The sequence below is a fragment of the Chiroxiphia lanceolata genome, chromosome 5 (assembly GCF_009829145.1).
Source record: "Chiroxiphia lanceolata isolate bChiLan1 chromosome 5, bChiLan1.pri, whole genome shotgun sequence".
In the NCBI taxonomy this organism is placed as follows: domain Eukaryota; kingdom Metazoa; phylum Chordata; class Aves; order Passeriformes; family Pipridae; genus Chiroxiphia; species Chiroxiphia lanceolata.
Window position 1 is genome coordinate 71,483,447 of NC_045641.1, and position 24,576 is coordinate 71,508,022.

Consider the following 24,576-nt stretch of genomic DNA (forward strand, 5'->3'; position numbering starts at 1 on the left):
TCTGCCAGGGGACTCTATAAACATTTAAACCTACAAGTGACCAGATGCTCAGTCCCACACAACTACCAGCTACCAGCAATTTCAAAATAGCAACTCCCTAGTATTTTGCCAGTAGCCACAAAGAAATGGATGAAAAAGCTGGCATACTGATTGCCATCATCATTTTTGATAGGTTTCTTCAGCTCACAGTGAGTCAGGAAAGTTTCACCATGAAATTTCACCTTGACTACAACAACTGAACAGATGCATTAAGTCAACTTTTATGGAGGCCCTCCCTGGGGTTTACTCTAGTGGCTGGTGCTACAACAGTGCCACCAGGACAACCAGCCAGGTGTGCTGAGACTGCGGTACGCCCGATCTAGCAGAGACACGTTGAAACACATGGTTAAGAATCAAAAGAATTTATGCTTTTGTTCTCTTTGTACTAGAAAAGTACAAAATACTAAATATCCAGCAGCTGAGAATGCTGCAGATCATCCTATCTAAATCAGGAAGGTAACTCAAAAGCTGTATTGATCATGACTATGTCGTAAGAATGAATGTAACAGCTGACTAGACTTCCAAAGTCATCAAAGCACACACCAGTTTCAGTTTGAGGAATTGTGGTTGATCCTTTTCAGATGAAACCTACCTGAACAGGTTTTTTTCTGTTTAGAACACAAATAATTCATATTGCTAAAATAAAACCAGTAATAATAATAATAAAAAAATCAAAATAGCAAAGTTTAAAGGCAATTTTAAAAGAAGTCCAACAGTTGAGGATGAGGGAAGCTGCAAGTAAAAACCACTTCAGGTTTTTGCTAAAATTACACCCTTCTAAACTCTAAAGCAACAGCCTTGCAATCTGATAGTCTTTTTGTCCCTTTACTAAGTTCACTCAGATGGCAGGCACAAAGGACACAAATGTTTTTGTAGAAATGAAAATAAAATATGTAAGAAAGTCTGCTAAAACAAGCTTTCTTGTTGTCACAATGACACGACTACTTCAGTAATTGGCTAGGTGGTATACTAAAACTACGTTTTTTAATTGATAAAGCAAAGAAATGCATTACCTATGCAGCAGTTTTCAGGAAATCAAAACAGACTATGTCACCTGCAAATACCCTGTGCTGGACAGAAAAGGTAGCTGAACCCAATCACCTCACAGAAACTTACTCCTACACTGCATGTAATGGGACAAATTAACAAGAGGGAAAGCTGACACATTTGGCCCCCAGGATGCTGGTGTACCTGTGCCACTCCATACCTGTCTTATTGCATTTGCTGTCCATCTTTGCTTCTACAAACATCCCAGACTCCCTGTGCTCCCCAGAGAAGCAGGTAAGGTAGAGATACAGCAGTTTGCACTGTGGTAACTACTGGGCAGCCAACAGTAGAAGTGGAGAAAGTTACTTGTTGTGTCCTCACAGGCCATTCTTGCTTACTCACGGGACAGTGGAAGCAGGACACTGCTTTGAGGGGAGTTTCCACTTCCCTGGGTATCATCCCATCACCTGGCTCCAACTCCTCACTTGTTGGACATATGTTTAGAGAGGGCAACACTAGCAGGTGAGGTGAGCAGTGTTCTGGTGCCCTCCTAGATTTCTGGGGAAGCTCTAGGCTTAAAACCCCCTGTGCAACGTGCCCTTGGCTTAAGTAAATCCAGGTTTGAAACATATGGTTGTAGCTCTCAGGACTGTGGAAGCTGGTGTTCTGGACACAACACTCTATATCCCAAATCACAGAGGATGTCCAGCTCTACGAGGACATGGGACCAATCTCTTTTGGCAAGCACACTGAGGCAAGAAAAATGAAAAGACAAGCCAAGGGACCAGGAGCTGGGGGGAGCTCATAGTGGTCTGGTTTTCCTACTGTGGATCCTTACAGGAGTATGTGTCTCGAGTAGGGTAGAGGAGAAGAAATAGCCTTAGAGAAAAGGGTTGTTGGGAGGAAATGAGGTGCTTGCAGGGGAGATTCAGAAGGTCCTGAACATCTAGGCACTCAGCAGGGCAGTGCCAGCAAACCAGCCACAGAGCAGCACAGGGGACAACAGCAGTAGATTCAAGTAAGTTAATCATTAGGGAGGCATGCGAGGGGAAGCAGAAAGGGGAGGAAGACATGCAGTGTTCACCAGTGGTTTGTATGCAACACTATAGCTGGATATGAAAGTCCAAAAGACCACTATGAGACGAGTTTGAGGGTCTAGCACAGGGAGTAGGAGGAAAAATCAGAGTCCCTAATAGACTATATGGCACATTTGGGGACTGTGGTCAATGTTATAGCTTGCATACTCCAGCTTCTGCCAGGGACAAAGGCTCAGGCTCCAGAAAAAGCAAACTACAGCTCTGCAGTACCATGGCATGTATTAAACTCTCCACTTCTCTCCTTTCCCCCAGTTGCTGTCGTCTTCTTAATTTCCATGGCAGACATCTCATTTTTTATCCCATTAATATAGCAATTCATGTCAAATCTATAACAGCATAATCAGCACATTATCAGTAATTAGAGAAATTGAAACAAACACAGCTCTCTGGAATGGACCTTATGCAAAGCAGCACTGGGAAAAGATTAACATCTCATTTCCTGCACACTGAGAACAGAGATTGTCTCTGTAACCTTAGCGATTTTGTGAAGTTCAGTTCCTCCCTGACTCCTTCCTTCAGCCTGTCCCTCCTGGGTCAGTGGCAGGTAATGGTTACCCTCTCATGCCTCAATCCTTATTTAAGTAAATAAAAAACCAGCCTGGAGGTGCAATGGTGCATCACAAAGAGAAGGGGAAAGGAGACAGTGGGGAAGTTCATGCTTCTCCCATAATGATTACAGCCACTGTTCCAACTAAAATTATAGAGACAATAATATTGATGCACTCAAGTGTTATGGAAGGGCAACCTGAAGAGATCAATGTTGTCATTGAAAATGCCATGATACAGTTGCATTGCTGTATAAGCACTCCAAAATATTTCAAATTAGCAAATACCAATGAAGCAAATAAATAGTTGAACCACATGCTCAAAAAGTATTTCTTCATTGAAGTCACTGCTAATATGGGGGAATAGGGAATAGAACAGGCTGTGAGAAGATACTATCAGGTAAAACTAGAAGATAATACTAAGACAAAAATCTTAGTACAAGTCATGAAATGATTAGTCATTTATGTGTATATAAAGAATTTTATCCATAGATATCTCAGCTAGGCAGCACAAAATACACAAGAGGCAGATTCTGATTCAGAATTTAGAAGTGGAATCATCATACTCTAAACGGGAGTAAAGCCTTATCTTTCCACCCACCCTTCTTCAACAAGGCTCCAAGAAGAGGCAGTAAAGCTGGGACTTAGCCGACCTGACCTACTACTTCAAGGTAGAAACCAGCCATGGATTCAACTGCCTGATGTTAAGAAATGACCTATTGCCAGCTCTTTTACACGTGCAACTCCAAAATTTGCGTTATGTGGTTGTCATTGCAACACTCCTCTGAAGAGCTTGCTACTGACCTTTGTTTAAGCAGGGTATTGAAAAAGCTGGGCCACTGCTGTGATCCACAGGGTTCCTTTAGCATTTATCATGGTTTTGTTAGTACACTTGCTTCACACAAAGCACCACAGAAGGTTTGAGACAGACAGACAGTTGCACAGCTAGGAAAAGTACTGTGGCCAGCGAGTAAGCGGTAGGGAAGCAAGGAGGGCAACACAGAAGGACCTTCCAAGCTTGGATAGCTGCACCTCAGGGATATTTCACTGCACTTCTTTGTGTTCTTTTTTCTAAAACAGGGAGGGCTGGGGAGCCTCATCTCTGTACCATATGGTAGTTGTACAACCCTGCCTGCATGGAGGGGAATTAACACCCTGAACACTCATTACTGGAGTCATGTGCTCATTTCAGTGCAAGATTTCTGGAGGCCATGAAACTGAGATGGGAAAACTAAGGGAAACATGGTGTATAAGGAGCTGCCCTCTCATGTGTTACGGGAAAGTTCCTCTTCAGCATCTCAAGGCTGGCATGACAGCACAGGTGTTCTTACTTGGTTGCATTATGAAGCTGTCAAAATACTGCAATTGCTTACTATGCATTCAAATATATTTTCAAGCACAATCATCACTTCTGGTCTTTCTATCAGGGATGTGCGTTGCTTTCTGAACATTTTTACTGAAGCTACAATTACTGTGAACAGTATCCTTCACAACAGAAGGTTTCAAATATTTACATAACACAAATCACAGGTGAGAACTGTCACATGGACAAGGTCAACTCATTCACTGCCCTGGGATATCTATGTGCCCATCAATTAAGTAGTGGAAAAATCATAGGAGAGTAATTCACATAAAAGTCACAGGTTCTTTTAATCCTCAGTCACTGATGGAAACAGAATTCCTGTGGAGTTACAACACCCTGAAATACACATTTTAAAAATACCATTTACAAATATAAGAAGTGACTCTTCTTGGTCCCATTGCACACCTGGACTCTGCTCCCATCTGTACCTGCAAAACTCTCACGTTTGTGGGGTTTTTTTAAACCATGTTTCTGATTCTGATTTACATTAGTGTGGAAGTAAAATCCACATAGGGACCTCAATATTTATCTTCTACAGTTCAGTAACTTAAGTCTACTCTCTCTCCTTATCTACATGAAATCAGTTTGAACCTGAGAGTCGACAGTGTGTATACATATATGCTTGTTTGGAAACAAATTGCATCATGATATGCCATAATTATCTTGTATCTGTTACCATTTGAAAATGGCACACCCAAAAATCAGCTACTACACCAAATTGGAAAAAACTTGTTTATGTGTGATCATGTAGGTGCCTTCTCAAAGAAAAGTCATCCACTGCTGGAGGCACTGCAAAAACAACCCTGATCGCAGATTTGGATTCTGGTATTGAAGACCACTTCAGACCAGAGAACTGGTGTACCTACTTATTGTCCTATGAAACAACAGTTTAACCTGCCAGGCATCTTCACTACTTTCCTCACTGGCAAAAAACCCCCCACTATTGGCATACACAGCACCATTGCATTTCATCACACTTCAGAATTCTGGCAGACTTTCCATGAAAAAAGGACACACCAAACACACAGCAAAACCTGGAGGTGCCATGACAAGGTCTAAGGCTACACCTTAGAGTTGCTGCTCCTGAAGATTCAAGTGGTGCAACAGTAACCAAGCATACACAGCACGGCAGGGAGGGTGCTATATCCCCTTCTTCAACAACACCTCCAAGTAGGTAAAGGCAACTTTCCAGAGGGAATCTAGGTCAGCCTGGGAATAGGAGAGCTATAATAAGTGCTGCTGGTGAAAAAATGAGCAGATCCACTTGAGTGCTCAGGAAAACTGAACAGCATCCACAACGGGAGAAAGACAGCCAAATAAAATACCCATTCTCAAAGACTGTCTTAATAAGCTAGTCCAGAAACAAGAAATGATGGATGTTTGCCACTTTAAAATATCAGAAAGATTCAGATTATTTGACTCCCAGCACATTACATGCAGAGGGAGCTCCTAGAAAGGACCATACTTGCACTGACCTTGACTACTATACAGAAACTGGAAATGGAAGAAACAACAAATTACAATCTTCCTCTCCTACTATTCTTTCACCTACTCCAGCTACTTACTTTAACATGAATGAAATAAGATCAGTGTGACTATAAAAGGAAGGTCTAGCTGAAGAAGGAGAGTATATAAAAACACCTGGTAGGATTTCACTTCAAAAACTGCATCCTGCACATTTCCAGGCACTTCATTCTGCATCATATATACACACACACCCCATATATGCAAGACAGACAACTTTTACAAGAGTGAAACAGTCTAGCTTATAAGGAAGGAATAAAGGAACTACAGAAATGGACAGAGATATGACAGATACAATCCAATATCCAAAGAGAAATAAAAACAGAGGGAAAAGAAGGTAACCTGGAAGACATTGCAGAAGGATAAACTAATAAGAAGCTGTGATTAAAACATTAAGATGCATTGGGAAACCACAGAAAGAAGCTGAGTTACATAAAAAGAAACAAAATCTGCAGCAGGTCAGACTGGACAAGAACTGGGTTACTTTTTTTACAATTTATTTAACAAGCTACTTAGCAGCTTTTGGAAGGTCTCTCCAGTCAGCTGTCTATGGGTATAAGAATGCAAACTAGAATAAATTGAACTTTCTGCTGATCAGTGCATCAGACACGAAAATATTACTTAGAAAAAGTAAACAAACCATCTCGGGGATAGCTTCAGGCACAGCAAGATCTTTTATTTTCTCTAAAACATAGTCCTTCCAGCACAGGGCCATCAGGATTGGTAGAACTTTAAGGAGGGTTTTAAAATATATTCATACAGAAACAGCTGGTCATGGTACCGCATATCTGATTCAAAAGAAGAAGAGATGTGCTCTCAAATGTGTTTGAAAAGAAGCTGAAGCTCACGAGCCAGACATACTTTTAAGAAGGGGTACTGACAGGAGGAGAGCAGAGCCTGAATCAGACAATATGTTCTGTATTCCGAGGACAATGACAGTGTCGAGTGATGGCTCATATTAAATGCTTTCTCTCCATTAATGCTGTACACTGTAATAATCTGACCATTACTATTACCAAATCTGCAATGTCCCTGCCTGGAGCTAATAAGTAATGAACTAAGCGGGTGAATATTCTGTTGCGTAAGGAGAGCTATTAGCAATCCTTTCCCAACCACTCTGAAAACAAGAGATGCCTTCCAGGTATGACCTATCCATGTGACAGGGTACATCCCACACAGTCCTTATTCCTTCAGTCTGGAAATTCCAGGGGCACTCCCAGCACTCAGAAGAGGAATAAAAAGTGGATCACCTCCTGAACAGTGGTTCTGCACAAGGCTGGGTGGCAGATGTCAGACTGCAAAGCACAGGATAAAACAAGCTGTGCAGAAGAGGTTTGAAGAGAAATAGTAAGAAGGACACAGGTCTGTTCCCAGTCCTGCTACTGATGCTCCAAAACAAATTGTGGCATTACCACAGTGCTCACTGCCTTGGTTGTGACAACAGGACAATGGGATAATGCTGAGCCCACAGGTGCGTCAAGCCCTGTGACAAGTCTCAGTTTAGCCGCTTTCCTTTTGCCATAGCTTTTCCTGTTTGTTAAGTTCCCCAATTGTTTTAATTGTTCCTTTCAACCTCTGCATCACTTTTTGTTCTTCCTCAAATTATTATTTTGTTTTAGCTCCTAATCCCAGAGCATTGGTTACGATGTTATTCCTGGCAGAACAGAAGTGCTTAAGTTTCACTCTGGCTATCTTTGGTTTGTTTTCACAACTAAGCATTGCTGGTTCACATCTGAATGGACACTGCCGTGAGAGCCACTCCACCCTTACCATAAGACTGCTTCTGACCTGCAAATATTGCCTCACTACATAAGTGGGAAGTTTGGGAACCGAGACAGCTGAAATAGAGCAAACTCCGGACATCTTTAAGAGAAAGAGTGAAGTGCTGGTCTTGAACCCATTTTAACTCAATCTGAAGGCTTGTTCATGGTCCTCATTACTACACTATTTAAATAAGTCCTATAATACTTTTAGCACTTTTTTGCAATAGAGAGAAGTGTTATTACACTCACCTTTACAAGTGGAGGGACCAAAACATATGCAGTTAAGGTGGCTAGCCCATTCAGGTGACAGAAGCTGAGCAAAAACCTACTTCGACACCTTAGAAAATAATACTCTCTCCCAAGAACTCTACTGGGCTTCACTGTTAGGACTTGACATTTATACAGTGATTGCACTCAGAAGCAAACTGAAACACAGGGCAATTGTCCAAGGCATTCCAGAAATACCAAGCAGAAGGCAGCCCTGAAGAGCTCAAAGCCAAAACAGTTAAGATAGTGAAGCACTAGAGGAAGGATCTGTCTGAATCCTAGTTTACAGTTAGGAACAGAGGTGCAGGAATAAGCAGCAAGTTGCCTAAATCCCATTTCAACCCTCTGCCGACATGGCCATGTTTCTCGGATTATGTTGCTGCTCTAGAAATAGAAGAAATAGAAAGAGAAAAGTACAATGACATGGACATCTTGCCAGAGCTCTCAGAACGCATCATTTCGCTTTGCATTTGAACATTGATTTTAAACATGCCCCCCCATGGGAACAACTGATTTCTAATGCTCCTCTTTGTCAAAGCATTGACTGAAATCTCTCCACTCACAAGGGGTAGCAAAGATGGATGGCCTGCATCATAAGAGAGCTTCAAAATCATTCCAGAAACACACCCCTCCTTTGCCACAAGAATCAGGATAGAGGCACTCCAACCCTTCCCATGGTTATACATGGCACAAATCCATCTAGGAAGGGTGGATTCCTTACCCGACCCAACTCACAGCTAAACAGTCTAAACCAGCAAAGCTCTCTGCTGGTACAAGCAAAACAGGAGGGCATCAATCAACCACCCCAGCTAACCAAGCAGGGTGCTTTTAACACCAGAGTTGAGCTGTGAGACTGTCAGAAGAGATGGGGGAAGGAAAAAAACCAAACCTGCTTACAAGAAGCATGAAAAATGCTTCTTCTGTTCCTATAGCCAAGAAGGTGACTGAGACAATATTCTCAGCATTTGAGGACACACATGTTCCTTCCAGCAAGCAACCTCCAAGCCCCTTCCATCATGTGCCCTCCCCCACAGTCCTCCTCATGAACAGCAAAGGCTGAGGTTTTCATTAGGAGAAAATTAACCTGAATTTTTTTAAGCTGGCAACAAAGACATATGACTTTTCCTGGCATTTCGCCTGTTTATACAGGACCTGCCAAACTGGTTATGTGATTTTTATGCTGCTTGCTTTTCCACAAAGTCCTTCGAAAGGCAGAATAACAGAAAGCAACCAAAGAAAAATTTTGGTCCAAAGATCAAACCTTGGTAATACAGTTGGAAAATCAAAAATCAAACACAATCTTCCTAAATTTATTTTGACTATCCTAAGACCATAACTGTTTACATTTACTAAGTATGTGTTGAAGTTGAACAGTTGTTTTCAGCAGCGAAACGCAGACCCATTCAAAATCGTTTAACAGCTAAAGAGATAAGTTATGTGGCAGATAAAATGGGAAACTGAGGCACAATGTAGTGAAATGAGCTGCCCAAGGTAGGCAGAGCCAGGCACAGAGATCAGGTCTTCTAAGCAACCATCTGGTTCCCTGCATGGTTGCGCCACTTCTACATACGTGCCTAATTCCCAACCAATGCCGAGATATGAATGCCTTAACTCTAACACCAAACAGTTCAGAATCCTACAAAATGATGCTGCTTTACTGTCCTACAATACACTAAACAGAAAATAATTCATAAGTCACAACTGCCTGCTGTAAGTCCACTGCCAGAGGCCTGAAGACCAGAAGTGGTAACAAATGTTATAGTAAACATTTCCCTCAGTACATGCAATCTTGCTAATATCAAAATATTACACCAAAAATAGCCCTTTCAATTGCCACACAGGTTTAAATGTTGAGGGTTGTTAGTTTGGGTTGTTTTGTTGGGGTTTTTTTCAGAGTAACTTATCTAGAGCACAACAGCAAACTGTACTGCTACACTTTCCAAGTGGAACATTTGGTCTTTGATTCAGAAAATTCTGTTTTAATATTAATTTTCCTCTCCATGTGCAAAATAAAATGCAAGTTTAGCTTTCTGTTTGGAGTGCTCTTGTCTTGATCTAATATAAAAAAATCTCCTCACAGAACAAAAATGCTATGGGTGTGAGAAAACAAAATTAAAAAATAAAAAGTAAAAATCAATTGAGTGTACCAAACCAGTCACCCTACCCACACAGCCTGGGGCGCCCCACTGTTTATTCAGGTGTCTCTATCTTCTCCAATGGCACAGAAAGCACAGCCTTCCCCTCCAACACTCGCGTATTGCTCTGCTCTCTCACCCTTGAGGCCACCTAGCACACACGGAGTCTGCCACTCAGATAGCCCTGGTTTAACTGACATGGTAAATATTCATTTTCACTGGGCTGTATAATAAAGGATGAGATAAAACCTTGAGTAAATAAACGGGCAAAGTTCAAGCATACAGCTGCTCCTCACAGGCTACTTTGAGCTGACACACCTGCTTCTTTGGCAGTTGGTTTAGCTCCCTAAGGTTTGGGCTTTGCAGGGCTGGGATCATTCTGTCAGCCAGAAAGATCCTAAAGCGATTTACAAACAATTTATGAGGGATTGACAATCTCACTGCACAACAAGTAAATGGGCACCACTGCTTACACACCTGCAAGCAAAAAAAAAAAAAAAAAAAAAAAAAAATCATTCACCAGATTCCAGTTACACCAGAAAGACAGCTGTTTGAGAGTCCTTAGAGTCAACTTAAATGAGAATGAGCCCTCCTGACCCTGCAAGCCCTACAGAAACACCACCTCCTATGGTTGTAAGCTGCCCGAGCTTGTCCAGGTCCCTTGGTAGCCACCAGAGAGGAATTCATGGAGGCAACAGTAATATCAACATACATAACCACACTGTGTAAGAAAGGATCTCTCAAAACAGACTGGATGCTTACAGCTCATGTGGATCAGACTTCATGGACATAGTGAAGCCATCCTACAGACCCCTCCTCTACAGCATGCATCCTTGGATTGCTTTTAGGCTAAGACATATAAGACACTGATGGCAAGTGTGATTCTTCACACCAGGAAAATCCAGCCTGAATTAGACAGAACAATGTACACTCTGTGTGACAGGATGATATGCACACAACAAACTGCATTCATCATGCAACTAGAGACCATTCTACTTGCCTCCTGCCTGACAATCCTGTGCTAGAATTACATAACTTTGTAAGCTGCCATAAAGAAAAAAAAAAAGTATTTCTTTATTTATTTACACCAAAAGCATCTCCTCTTCCTATCTCCATCCAGACTGGAATCCTAATAAATGATCCAAGGTCCCAGAGTGGAAATACTAAAGCTACTAATACATTTAAAAGCTGAGTAAGCCTGGTTTGGATGGAAATGTGAAACTTTTTATTGACCTAGTTGATGTAGGTGAAAGAGTGGACAGGCTCTCAAACAAAGCTCTGCTATCTTTCAACACACACACTTATGCACATGCACATACACTTATGCTATATATGCATATTATTACATATCTCCATTGCAACTTCAATCTCAACATTAAGATTTACAGTATTAATCAGGAACCTGTGCTGGAACTCATCTCAATCTGCAAGTGTGCAAAAATAAATGCAAGATCTTAACACTTGATGTTGCATGAACTAATCTGAAACTGTGAGCAAGCATGTGCATTCCTAACTGACACAAGGAACTACAGGTTTTGCTGAACACTGAAAATTGCAAATATGGAAAACAGAAATACTGGTATCTTTAGTGAGCAGAACTACCTGCTCCTATTACTTGCAATAGGTGGCTGGTCACATAGTCAGTGATACCTTGCAGCATGATAATACCCCTTGCCATAGCTAAGCCTGTAATTACAGAACAGATAAAAAAAATGCATCAACCCTGTTGGGAGATGCATATACCATCCTTGGCACATCAGAATTTAGTATCACATGTACACAGAGCTCCTAGTTTGGAGAGAGAATGAGGAATCCTGTTACCAGGTGAGAATTCAGGGGCACAAATTCTCTAATGCGGGGAATAAAATGGGAAACAGAGAGAGTCACAAATATAGCAGAGAACATGAAAAAGAATCAGATCTCACTGATGAGAATGGAAAGGAAACACATGAGAGCAAGTGAGAGGAAACACCACAAGCCTCTGGTTTTTAGAAGCAGTACAAGCTCTTATCTTCAAGGTTTAACTATAAGAGCTGTGGAAGTCAGAAAAAACATAAACATCTTCTTTTGTTAAAGGTCGTGGGTTTCTTTCCCACCCTTATGGAAACACAAATTCTAAGGGCACTAGATACGCAGATTTCAGACAAAACTGCAAATCCAAATACCTCAACAAGTCCTAGAGAACAGTCCTAGAGATCAGAAGGCTAGAGGGATTTTTCACTATTCAGAATACCTACAGGTGCCTATTAATACAACAAAGAAGGCAGGGTTTTTTTCTAAAAGAAAACCATCTTATTCCACCCTCGCACCCTAGCAAAATTAGTCCTTCTGATTAAATCAAAATTGGAAGATTTCTTTTGGTCAGCAACACCAGCTGCATCTGAAACATTACTTAGAAAAAGCCACCTCCATTCTTTACAGAGACACAACTCAACACTAATCTTGTAATACAACTCATTGCTATGCAACGGGTCATCTAGAAGTTTTTTTGCCCTGTATGAATTAAAACTAATTTATCTCAATATGCGTGAGAACAGACACTGCACCAAACATACAGCATGCCATTGGTCTCAAAAGTGGTGCATCAGCCCAGAAAAATCACCCAAAGTGATCACCCTGAAGCCAATGTTGGCTAGTAAATTTTACACTTATGTTAGTTAATGGGTGTCAGTTGTAATATCTTCCTTTCAATTTACACTGGACCATAAATTCCTATCTAGTCAAAGGTCAAGGTTTAATAAACAATCGCAGGGATTTAACTCCTGTTCCTTACCACCCCGTCATCAGGAGTTACAATCCCAAAGCAGACTAGGCAAAAGGGAATGCCTGAGTGATCTTTACTTGCTCCAGAGCAAAGTCTTGGAGCTTACTTGAAGCCACTGGGGGCTCAAACCCAAGAAAAATTGACCCTCAAGTTAAACAGAGGCATTTGATTAGCTACACACATGCATTTGATTAGCTACACACAGTGACCGCATCAGCAGGTGCAGATTTAATGTAACTAGGATGGCTTGCACTCTTAACATTTTCGTAATAAGTAGTTTCAACCACTGAAACTCAAGAAGAAAGCAACACTCTAGCAGAGATAAGGATGTGCATAGAAACAGAAAAGGGGGTAGTGGGGAAACTGGAATTATCAGGTATACTGCTAGAGCAGTAAGGACAAACCTTAAGTGGTCAATCTCTCAAGATGGTTTTTTTCTCTACTAAAGGATGCTTTTTAAGGCAAGCAATCTACACCACTATTCAAAACGACAAAAAGAAGGGAAAACCCACACCACACTCCTCAACTCCAAAAAATCCAGCACAAGTGGTACAATCTGTGTTTCCACATATTATGTATACATTTAACATATCTATGTTCCCCATATGCACAAATTACTCACAAACTTCTACCAGTCAATTTGTACAGTGATGAGGGTAATCCCAGGCACAAGTGCTTTGTTCCCTGACAAAGATTTACAGAGCAATTTGTATCATTAAAGAACATTATCATCCATATAACTATCTTTTTCTTTGTATCTTTTTCTACCTTTAAATTTCAGACACTTGTTTCAGAGAACAAGAGAAAAGAACAAACAAACAAACAGCTATGTTCACTTACACTGACAAGATGCCAAATCTAGGTCAAGAGTAATCCTCAGCACCCAGCAAGACAGGCTGCATTTTTAAACATATACATAAGGTAGTAGTTGTCCATGCTATCATTTAACCACACCAGTATAGGCAGCAAAAGCCTAAATAAGCTTTGATGGCTGAAGAGCAGGGCCTGACTGAGCCTTCAAAGTAGAAATGGTAAGGCCACAAGGATCCCCTCTGCTCTCGCACTGCACTTGAGGCTATGATTCCCTGATGCATCTATATAATCTTTGGCCAAAACACTAACCCAGTCTTTAGAAAACTTCAGGTCTATATAAAAAAAACCCCACTCCATACCCGACTATTCCCTGTGATATAAGAGCTCACTAAGGATGATTGTACAAACTGTAGGTGTCACACACTGTTTCACTTGCTGTCATTCAGCTAGACTTCAGAAATATAACTCTTTATTCAAAGACCTTTGGGGGGAAGGGAGAAAATCTTCCAGGAAAAAATAAACAAACAAACCAGAAGTTATTTCTTCAGTTAAATTTTACTTGCACTGACATAATACCTCCTTCACCATTGTAAACTCCTGAAGTCTACCTGAACCTTGACCTCATTTTCTTCAAGTTTCATGCAGAAAACAGGCTTTCAGAGAGCTTGGACTCTTCTTAATATCCTTACCATGGGGATGGCTGTTCACACTTCACAGTTTGCAGCTCCTGAAGCATGTGTCTACTGTCACCCACGGTAAGTTAAGATTTCAGGTGGGAAACTAGCAGCAAGGGCAGACATCCTCAGGAAGCAAAAGATGCTGTTCTCATGATGACATCATTTGTAATGAGAAGTCACAGGAGAAATTTCCTGCCTCTCTCAACTATGTCAAAGCAGAATTTTATCAAGGAAAAATCCTGACCAAAGTTTCTCCTCAGAGGTTCTATGGAGGAAATATTACAACGTATTTCCTTTTAAACCAGTGTCAGCTGCTCCTGTCAAACCGCAAATATCTGATCATGGACTCCTTAATAAATGTTCAGCATCAGGCAATTTAGGATGCAACTAAACCATTGAACAAGAGAATGGCTTCAGCACTGAAGGAAAAGCCTGTTGTTACATGATAGGTCACAGCTACTTCCTTTTAGACAGCGCTGAGAGAGCGAGCCAGTCTGTCTCTCACTACAGTCATTCCACTGACGCCTACATTGGTTGCTTAATCCTAGCTCATGTCCTGCACCATGTCCTTCCTAGCAAAACCTAAAATCAGCCGGAAACAGAGACAGTTTAGGGACTACACGCTGTTGCTGAGTACAAGCCTGCTCATTCACCACAACAATTAAATTTGGTACAAAAGAGAGGGCGTGAAAGAAGGGATGCTTTGCACCACCAGGCCCACAAGCCCATTTGCTTTAGCTCTTTTTTGTCCTCCCTTCCCCTGCCCTTTTGGAAAGCACAGTCACTTCCTTGCTGGCTAGCAGGGGGACAAAAATTGAGCTAAGCAGATGTTGCAAGGCTCCTGATACAGGGTAATGAACATTAACACACTGAGTACATGCATAATAGCTGGAGCAGCAGAGGAGCCATGGTTTGAAGGGAAGACCTCCCAACCTCTCACAGTAACTGTGCCCAATCAAGCCAACAGATGGGTGACAGCAGGTCAGCCCAAGCAATGCTAGGATCCCAAAATACACCATGGCAATGAACTACCTGATGATTAAAGCTGCTAGGGGATAATTTCAATTACCTGAATCTGAAACCCAGTGTATAGGCAGATGGGAACAGCACCTCAGCCATTTAGCACTTAATCCATTCCAGTGGTACCTAAGTTTGTAGTACAGTTTAGGCTATGAGGGGGAGGAGTCTCTTTGTCCCCACTGACATACAGAACAAGAAGATTCTGCTGCAAGCCAAAGCCTGTACTAGAAACACTGAGAGACTGCACCAGCAAGGCCTGGGATGAGGCCAGGCACATGGAATTGCCTTGCACAGCGGGCTGCTGGGCAGATTTCAGGTGCACATGTGCAACCAGTCACAACACATCACATCAGCAGCATTGCCACCTCCTCAATGCAGAACCTTTCAGAGGAGACCCACATCTTAACCCACCTTATTAGTGCACAAACAAGCAAAGCCTATTTCCAAGTTTGTCTCTCTGGTCAATGGCAGAGTCAGGGAAAGGGGCCAAGTTCCTTCTCACCATCACCCCTGCATGGCCATGCCACGTGTAAGGACACCAAAGCATGGCAGATACATTTGGGAAGAGGGGTAAGGACAGTCGCTGCTCCAAGGAGCCCCACAGCAAATGGGCTGCTTTGAACTTTGGCCACAGCATGGGTCAAGATACATCTGGGATGGCTCTGCAGCACGAGAGCATGCAAATCAGGTCACACCCCACATGCCACTCTCCAGAACAAGCCCTTTTCTACCAGCAGATGAAGTCCCACTGTCAAAAATTCCTACCATCTGCTTTTCATTTCCCCCTATAATGGTAAAATAGATTCTCTGCTATTTTTAAAACAGAATTTGTCTGCAGTCTTAACTTCTTTGCTTTCTAATAAACATTTTTACCTCAAGACGTAGATGTCACTCAGAAAACAGGCTTTAGAAACAGGGAAAAGCTGGCTCAGGAGACCACAACCAAGACCACTGAGAGGTAAATCTCCCTGAGACCAGTACCTCAACTTCCCAATCTCACTATTCAAAAAAAATAAATAAATTCAAATAAATAAATCCAGAATACATTAAGGAAAAAAACCCCCAAACTGATAATTTTAATTGAACTGGATTAGGAAGCAACTACAGAGACAAACCTGAGAAAATAAGAGCCTTTCATAAGCAGTGGGATGGAGGTGGAAGGGACAAATAATATCATCATAAATACCTTGAGGCAGCACCTCTTCAGTTTGGATTAATTGCTGGCAGAACATCATGTCTGACCAGGTTTTCAATCAGATTTCTCCAAGATCAGTCCAGTGGTATACTGGTAAGCTTCTATATCTACTTTAATTGATGAAAGTATTCACGACAGACATTAACAGCAGACATCTTAAGATAGGAAGTAATACACAGAAGTGGCTGATTTTCTGTTTGTGGAAAAAAAGTATTTCTTCTGAAATTGGACATAAAAGAACTTTTTCCATTACAAAGGAAAAATCTATTAAAAAATCTTTCGAGATTTTTCATGGGAAATGACACTTACAACCAGTTCTACTTCTATGTAACAAACACACTACAGAGATGTAACAGCACATGCAACGTATCTGGTTATTTAAAGCAAAAAAGGTAGGGAAACACACTAACAACTCATCCTGCAACTTCTGTATTTGTACATGAATTTATGTATTTAAAAAAAAGGGACTGAATAAGTCTCACTTTAAGCTAGTTTAAGGAGGTTTTGTTAGTTGAACTTCTGCTTTATTTCTAAACTACGTGCTTTAAACTTAACACATCATCATGTGGGTGAAAGTCTAAAAACTGTCTTATGAAATGTCTGGAATTAATACTCTGTGTGTGTGTAGTGGATTAGCCAGTACTCAGGTGAATTGAAAAGTTAGGGTGTTAAAGGAATAGCTAAATAGACAAGAGTAATATGGTAGCTTTGAAATAAGCTTAAAATGCTTAAACCTACAGGTCTTGTTAGATCCATGCTCAAAATAGAAACTGTAAAATCTCAGCCTTGAAGCCTGTTCCAAGTCCATTTATAGGATCTATACACACATTACAAAAAGAGTTAATTTACTGAGTGTTTTGATTCATCTGTAGTAGTGCAAAAAGGCAATGACACATATAGCTTTTCCTCCCAATGACTTATTAGCATCTCCATATAATATAGGGCTCCCATTAAACTGTGAGAGTGGGTAGGTTTGCTCAGGGATCTCAAAGATAGCACACTTCCCGGGCTTTGAACTACCTGGGTCCTATTCCACATTTCCCATACACTCATTGCTAAACAAAGGGCAACACTTGTGCTCTCTCACTTGCGTGGGATCACCATCCTGTCATCAGATCTGCACAGTGGGTATCTGCACATACACAGTGTCCCACCGAAGTCACAGGCACAGAGGTGCATCTACACAGATCCAAATTTACGCTCAGGAGTTTAGCTGGAGCCTACAGTAAGGGCTTGTGCAAACTTGGGTTTGGGGGATTGGATATTTTAGTTTCATTTTATAAACTAGGATAACAATAATTCAGCACAAATTTGCAGAAGACAGGTTGTGCTGATGTAAATAGGGATTCACATTACTGCCTTTCACCTCAAGCATCAGTTTAAAACCACCTTGCCTAAAGAAAGCAACCAAGTAGCACAGCTACTGCACATGAAGCCATTGCCCAATTTTTATTTTGGAGTAGCTCTCTATACAGAGGCAATTCTGGAATTACAGTATTTTTGTTCCAGAATAATTAAGTTGCTAGTAATGTGGGCAATTTATTCCATGATAATAAACGTACAGCAGGACAGTCATTCTAGAAGACTTAAGATGGTTATGCATTCCCATACACACACCCAATAGATTAGGCCATAAGGAATATGGGATAGGTGCCAGCTAAAAACAGTAGGAGTCTTCCCAGTGACTTCAGTGAGCTTTGGCTGAGGTACTCTGTAAAGGAAATTGCTTAATTCCTGTGTATTTTTTAAAAGGATTCTAAAAAAAAAAATAAAATAAAATAAAACTGAGCTGCAAGCCTGCAGGCATTCAGACACACAAGTAATCCCGCCAAACCCAGCGGGACCCATGTGCGTTTGTAGAACTGTGTTCTTCGCGGTGTGTGAAGACTACATTTATACATCAAGAGGAGACAGAAAAAATAATTAACTCTTAGCCTTCTCACTGGGAGACGGTCCAAGAAAAAGCCTCAAACCGTGTTTAACCATGATACACACCTTGCTTTAAACTACTGTCCTCTTTTTTAGCTTTAGCAGTATGAAATTAGTAGTGTGAATTGAAAACATCGAGGTGAGAAGCACTGCAATCAACCCCTGCCAAAAAAAAAAAAAAAAAAAAATCACTCCATATGATGTTTTGTATTTCCTGAGGGATTTATTTTGTGACTGCTAAGTATAAGCATCAGTGATTTAGTATTTTTTTTTAAGGATAAAAATCTTTCCATCTAAAATTTCTAAGCAGATGTGAACTTCAGACTTCCAAATTTGGGAATGTTCAGATCAAGAGCTGTTGTTCTAGTCTTTCAGCCATAATCATCAGTGTAAACATAAAAGTTTTCAATTATTTCACCCTCAAACCATCAAGATGCTCAACCTTTACTTGACCAAAACTAAGCCCAGGCCTGGAAAATCCCAGTAGACATTTACAGGACCCAGTCTTAAACCACAGAACCTTAGATCACACTAGTTTTGCACAACTCTGGTAATTTAGTTATTAAAGTTCAGCAAAATTTTTGATGTAAATCTCATGTATGGCAATTACCTGGGTGAGCTAAGTTTCAAAATTAGTACACGTACCTGCCATTGATTTGCATCACAAATTGCAGGTTTCTAAGGAGGAGAGACTATGTTCCTTTCTCTTTCTTTAGCTGGGCTCTGTTAGTCTAATCCTGACCTTCTGAGGTGTTGCAGAGATGAGCAAACCCTTTCTGAACCATCAGTTCTGTCTGCCCTGTGCATCTCCCAAAACAAAAGAGAAAAATGAGAAAATATTCCTTGATTTGCAGCTCTAGCTTTCTACTAGTTAATAAATTTAATTCAACCTTTTATTAAATCATTTAACCATTTAATAAGTCATTATGTAAACATTATTTAAATAAATCTTAACCCTTTTGGCTATGGAATTAAGATGTTAACCCAATGCTTACCAATTTAGTAGTACCTTTGTGGCAGTGACCAACTTCTGTTCTTCCATGTACCAGTCTTCCCTCTCACCAATCTTTAGACACCAATTCACTCCCTTCAATCCTTTACAGAATTTGCTTCTCTGTGGAAATGAAGTTGTCTGCGTGTTTCAAACATCACAGACAACATCAGTCCACTGTTGCTACTAGCTTGTGCTTATGATCTGTGGAACAAAATGTCTGAGGGTTGCTGCATGCTGCACAGTTCAAGTCTCCCAGTACTACAACAGAACTGCATTTTTAAAATTTTACATTTGTTTTCTTTTTTTTAAATGCAGTGTATACTGAGGCACAGACAAGGAGCATGTAGGGAGCTCAAGGAGTCACCCATAAGAAAATCCAGCTGTCTGCAGGATTGGACAAAAAAAAAAAAATCTACTTCACACTAACTCTTTAGACAGCCTACAATAGTCTCTTTTTAGAAAGTAACATTACTTAAAAGTAAATGTAACAGGCAACAGTGTGTATTGCACATAACATTATGATATATATAATCTATATTGCACTTAGTTTAGCATATAACAATAACATAATACATTTTGACTAAAATTTATGAGCTGGAATTTATGTCAGACACAATTAGTAATGGAAACTCCCACTAGTTCTAATCAGAGTGGATTAAGTCCTGATGCTAAGATTGAAACACTCACAAAAATCCTGGATCTATAGACGGAAACAAACAAAAGTATATAAAATCTTGAGATATTATCCTGAAATTTGTTCTCTCATAAACACCTCATTGAGAAAATCTAACCCAGGTAAAAGTTCTGAATCATATCCTTCCAAAATCAGTGGCCAAGACCGCAAGATGATCAACATGCTCAGAGGGATATAGTGAACTGAGGTCTTCAGAGGAAAAAAAAAATGGTGTCTCATATGACGTATGAAAAGAACACAAGCAGCAAATGCAGTTGTAAGACTCTTTCTAGGCACTGGGATCCCACAGCCCTGCGAACAGTTCCTTAGTTTAGATCCTGATCTTGCCATCGACAAATTGCTGCTCTAAAAGAAGTCAGGTTGACAGTCAAACCTTAGGGTTCACTAAAGCAGCTTCCAATGCTGACACAAGTCTGCCTCTCAGCATAACCACGCGACATTTTATGCCAGGGCAACTGCGAAGACTGAAACTCTCTTTGAAGACAGGCAAGCAGATGTATTGGAACAGGTATTGCTCATTTTGTTTGGAGTTTATTGTTCTTTTAGGCTGTTACTTGTTTTTAACCAGAGGTACTACACGGCTTAAACGCTCAATGACTAACGATCATTACAGCACTGTATGAAAGTGTTTGCTTGGTGACCCTGTGCTGTCTCTTTGTGACTGTTCTGAGCTCACCTGGAGGTTCAGGAGTCTCTTCTCAAGGCAACTGCATCCAAGAGGCACCTGTCAAGACAAGTTTGTTTCCATCTCCTGCAACCCAACTACTAGCACTTCCTCACTGTTAAGATGTCTCTTTCCTCCACCTTCTGTATCCCTAATGATAAGACGGGTTCTACAGGCCAGATGTTGACATCCTTTACACCAGCTGTGTCCTGGCTGACAGCTTGGGTGATTCCCAAGTAAGCCATTGCCATGCTTATCATTAAGCATATGCTTAATTGTCTTATTGAACAAGTGCCCAAAGCACCAGGCAAAACAGGTTGCTATTCTCATTTTAGGATTGTAGGTGCTAAATAAGCTGTTCCCTTTTCACCCCTGCTCCTCCCCTCTGTCTCAGTTTTCCCATTAGAAAAACAAAGGAAATTACACTGATTTGCTTTGTAAGGCCTTTGGAAACAGCAGCTGAAAGGTGAACCAAAATGCTTCCTCACTCCACTGAGGACCTAAGGACCTGTCTTTCAAGTAAGGAGTTTAATCATTCTCAGGAAGGACCTTCTACAAGTTGGAGGGAGGACCCAAGAACCACTGGACCAGTAATAACCATTCACATTACAGATCTGCAACAGAATACACAGCTATCTTGTCCCTCCTCCCAGGGGCAGAGTATGTCCCAAGACATGATCTGAGTTGTTCCTCACATCTCCTCCATAATTTTTATAAGGGCTGCACACACACTACAGACATGTGCAGACTTACCAGCGTTCATCAGGTCTGACTAACATAGCTATGTGAGCAGGAAGTGTGTACTGTGGACCCCAGCATACCAATAAAACTGCACTCATGATGAAAGAATTTGTTTAGCTAGTGGACAGCAGTGATTTTTACAACAGTAACACTTTGCTACACAGCAACACTTACCCTCAGACTGCATTGCCAATACGCTGCTATTCTCGTCCATGTAAAGCACTGATACAGCTTCAAAAAGATTTCTCTTCCTTTCTCTGGCCTGTACTCCCACACTTTCAGGAAGCTGCTTGAGCCTCCCAACCTCTCATTTTCTAATTGGCTATTCCTATACACACACACACAGACCTCAGCAACTCTGCTTCAAACCACAGAAGGCAAAAAATCCACAACCACCGCAGGACCATGGGAGTCAGTAGGAGTACATAAAAACACGCAGCAGCACTACTAGAGATGTAAGTGGTGAGTGAGACCCAGTTCCAAGAAGCGCAGAGCAAGGGGCATTTTTTTTCTCATTGCAAAGTGACTACAAGTGCAAGCAAAATTCATCAGGGGTCCCCGAGGGAAAGAAAACTCTTCCAGGAACCTATTCCCTTGCCCTTTCTCAACCCATTTAAGAACCCATAGTTTTTCATAGGGATACCTCACAGGCAGGCAAGATGCTTAAGGAAAGCTTTCTCTCCCTCAGCACTTCCAAGGACCTTTCCGAAAAGCTTTTAAGTGAAGCTCAAACTGGCACCTAACTTCCAAAGGAAACCTTATCTCAGGAGTAAAACATGCAGGAACAGTCTTTGGCAGTAATGGGAGAAGAAAGAAGTGACCAGTGAAGAGTTGGAGATAAGGATGATCATTATTATTTACAGGGCTGAAAACATCCTCCCACACACATACACACACCTTTCTTTGTCTGTTGTATTGATCGAGCTGATCTAATTCAAGAATGGAGCTAACAAAAACAACTCTCAGAATCTAAAGTAAGCCCAGCAGGGGCAGATCCGAAACCCTCTGTGCATCTGCTCAAATAATCTAAGAGGGATATACAAACAGCTGCTGCAGCTTGGAAAGTGCCTGTTCTGAAACAAGGTAGCAAACATAGACTGTTTCAGCCTACAAAAGGAAAATGAAGGGAGTAATGCCTGGGAGCTGACTGTCAGGTCAGAGCTGCTGTCCCTTAACAGAACTGAGAGTCCACACCACCAGTGACACAGGAGCACTGGCAGGAGAAGCAGGAAGGGCAATGTACAGACATGCAGCAGGGCTAGTGTAGAAGCTACATTTCTAAACCAAGGAATTCTATTCTTACCTAATTTGTTGCCATCCCCCCAAAAAATTTAAAATTTAAAAATTAATATCGCACTTTCATATCTGATAATTACAGTGTCCCAAGAACTAATGGCTGTCTATTCACTGAGAACTAAACAGAAGTTCTCTCCTTTTTTAAATTAAACTCAACAAAAACATTCAGCATCAAACCTCTTCACTGTCTGATATCCATTCAGTCCATGCTGAACAGGTCTACAATACTATTTTCTGTACTACAGTACTACTAACTTGGCACCTAGGTACCTCTTTATACCGTGTGAAGTTTTCAGCAAGGAATAGCAGAAGAAAGGAAATCACATTTCTGACATAGGACAAGACACAAAACCAAGAAAGACAACCACTTTAAACAAATCTAAAAGGGATTTAACAACTGGAGATTTCTTCCAGTCACACAAGGAGATGATAATTAAATAATAGCCAGATAAATAGAAGACGGAGGGATAGAAGTAAGCTGAACTAACGAGGTAGTTCCTGTATCAATTTCATATTTGTCAGAGACATTCTGAACGTTTTACATTTTGCAGGGAGTGGGGGGGAATACAAACCTTTCCTCAGTATGTGAAACTAGTTAGTTTTCCAACTTTGCAGGCAATGCAGAGACTCGGGAGGAAAAGATTGCCTCCATCTGATGCACTAAGAGCAGTAGAAAGCAGTCTTGTATCAAGTTGCAAAGTCTTGAGTTGGTGCAAGGGAGGAGACAGGTAATCAGTCACCTCTTGAAGCTGCAGAGAAGCAACAGCATCAGTGGTACCCACTGTTTGGGAGCAAGAATGGTTAGTGAGTTGTGTCTGCACTCCCCACGTTGCCTGTCAGAGACATGAAGTTATTTTTTATAACCATGTTGCAAGGCCAGCATAGAAGATATAAGAAACATAAAACAAGACCAGTGAGCTGGCCTCACTTTCCATACAAAGGATGTCACAAATACCTTTCACACCAAATAGCATATACACCCAGGAAAGCTATGGTGAGCACGGCTTAAAGAGCCAAAGAGTCATTTATGGACTGAACATAACACTTCCATGTTTGCATCCTTTGAGGATACAATTTTAACAGAAACTCTAAAATGGCCTCTAGGTTAGGCACGTGGGACAGACTTCCTCCCCTGACCCAGAGAGGGTTCCTGCTTTGCTGCATGGTTAAACAGGTCCAGACTGTCTGTCAGCATCAGTGGTAGAGAACAGCACAGATTTGCAATGAAAGTAGGGAGGTTTGGCTTTCAGTGTTTTCAGTTTATTTCAGAAAACTCAATACATGCGAGTGCCTCTTTCTATTAAAGCAGTGTTCTCTTACAATTAAACCTAAACAGCTCAGCCAAGGTGTGTTCAGAAACACAAAGCATGCCACAGCACAGCTGGAAGTCTGCAGATGACAGCAGCAAGGCCTCACACTGATATAAGAAGGCTCATTCATACCTCAGGCAACAGCTCTAACCTTCACACTAGAAGACCAAACCATGGCTGATTCAGACCCTTGGTGTCTGCTGGCATTAAAAACAAGGCAGAGATGGCTTCTCTGCAAAAGAACCATCATGTTTTCCTCAACCAGTGCCCATTTTTACTATAGTTAATCTATCTAGCCTAAAGGGACAAAAATAGGCATGAATACTTAAAAGCTTTGGTTCTGATGTCAGGTAACACAGACCTGGCCAATGCCCAAAGCCTGAGTGGGAAATTCAGGAGCTAAGTAGTTGAGTGCAAACATCAGTGAGTAAGAAATTAAGGATTACCTACAAAACCTGAGCAAATAATACAGCCTTTGGTCACAGGATCATGTAGCTGCTGTGCTTGTGCACTGAGTTATGAAAGTGTAGGTCCAGACTCCGCATGTGGTACACAGACATACTTTCCTTCACTTTTGTATGGAATGATAAAATTAACTTCCTTGTGTTTAACACTGGGAAAACAGAATTTCTTCAGCTATCAGCATCTTTTGGGAAACTCTGTTTTAATGTGGTGGTAAGCAGGCACAATGTCTTTAGATATTGAGGCTCTACAGATAACACCTGGAAACAGTAAAGGAAGAGCCTGTCCCCAGAGGGA

General features: G+C 41.2%; 1 protein-coding gene across 5 annotated transcripts in view; it reads right to left on the reverse strand.

Moving 5' to 3' along the window:
* Window positions 1-24,576, reverse strand: part of ETV6 (ETS variant transcription factor 6) — a 129,944-nt gene that overhangs the window by 91,456 nt on the left and 13,912 nt on the right. For 2 of the 5 annotated variants that reach the window (XM_032688566.1, XM_032688569.1), the window contains 2 exons: window positions 18,764-18,917; window positions 18,185-18,280 (listed from right to left, as the gene is read on the reverse strand). The exons of 2 other annotated variants lie outside the window; for them this stretch is intronic. The gene's annotated coding sequence lies outside the window, so the exon portion shown is untranslated. Of the gene's footprint in view, window positions 1-18,184; window positions 18,281-18,763; window positions 18,918-24,576 lie in introns of those variants that run through there. One more of the 5 variants, XM_032688568.1, reaches the window with a different exon arrangement.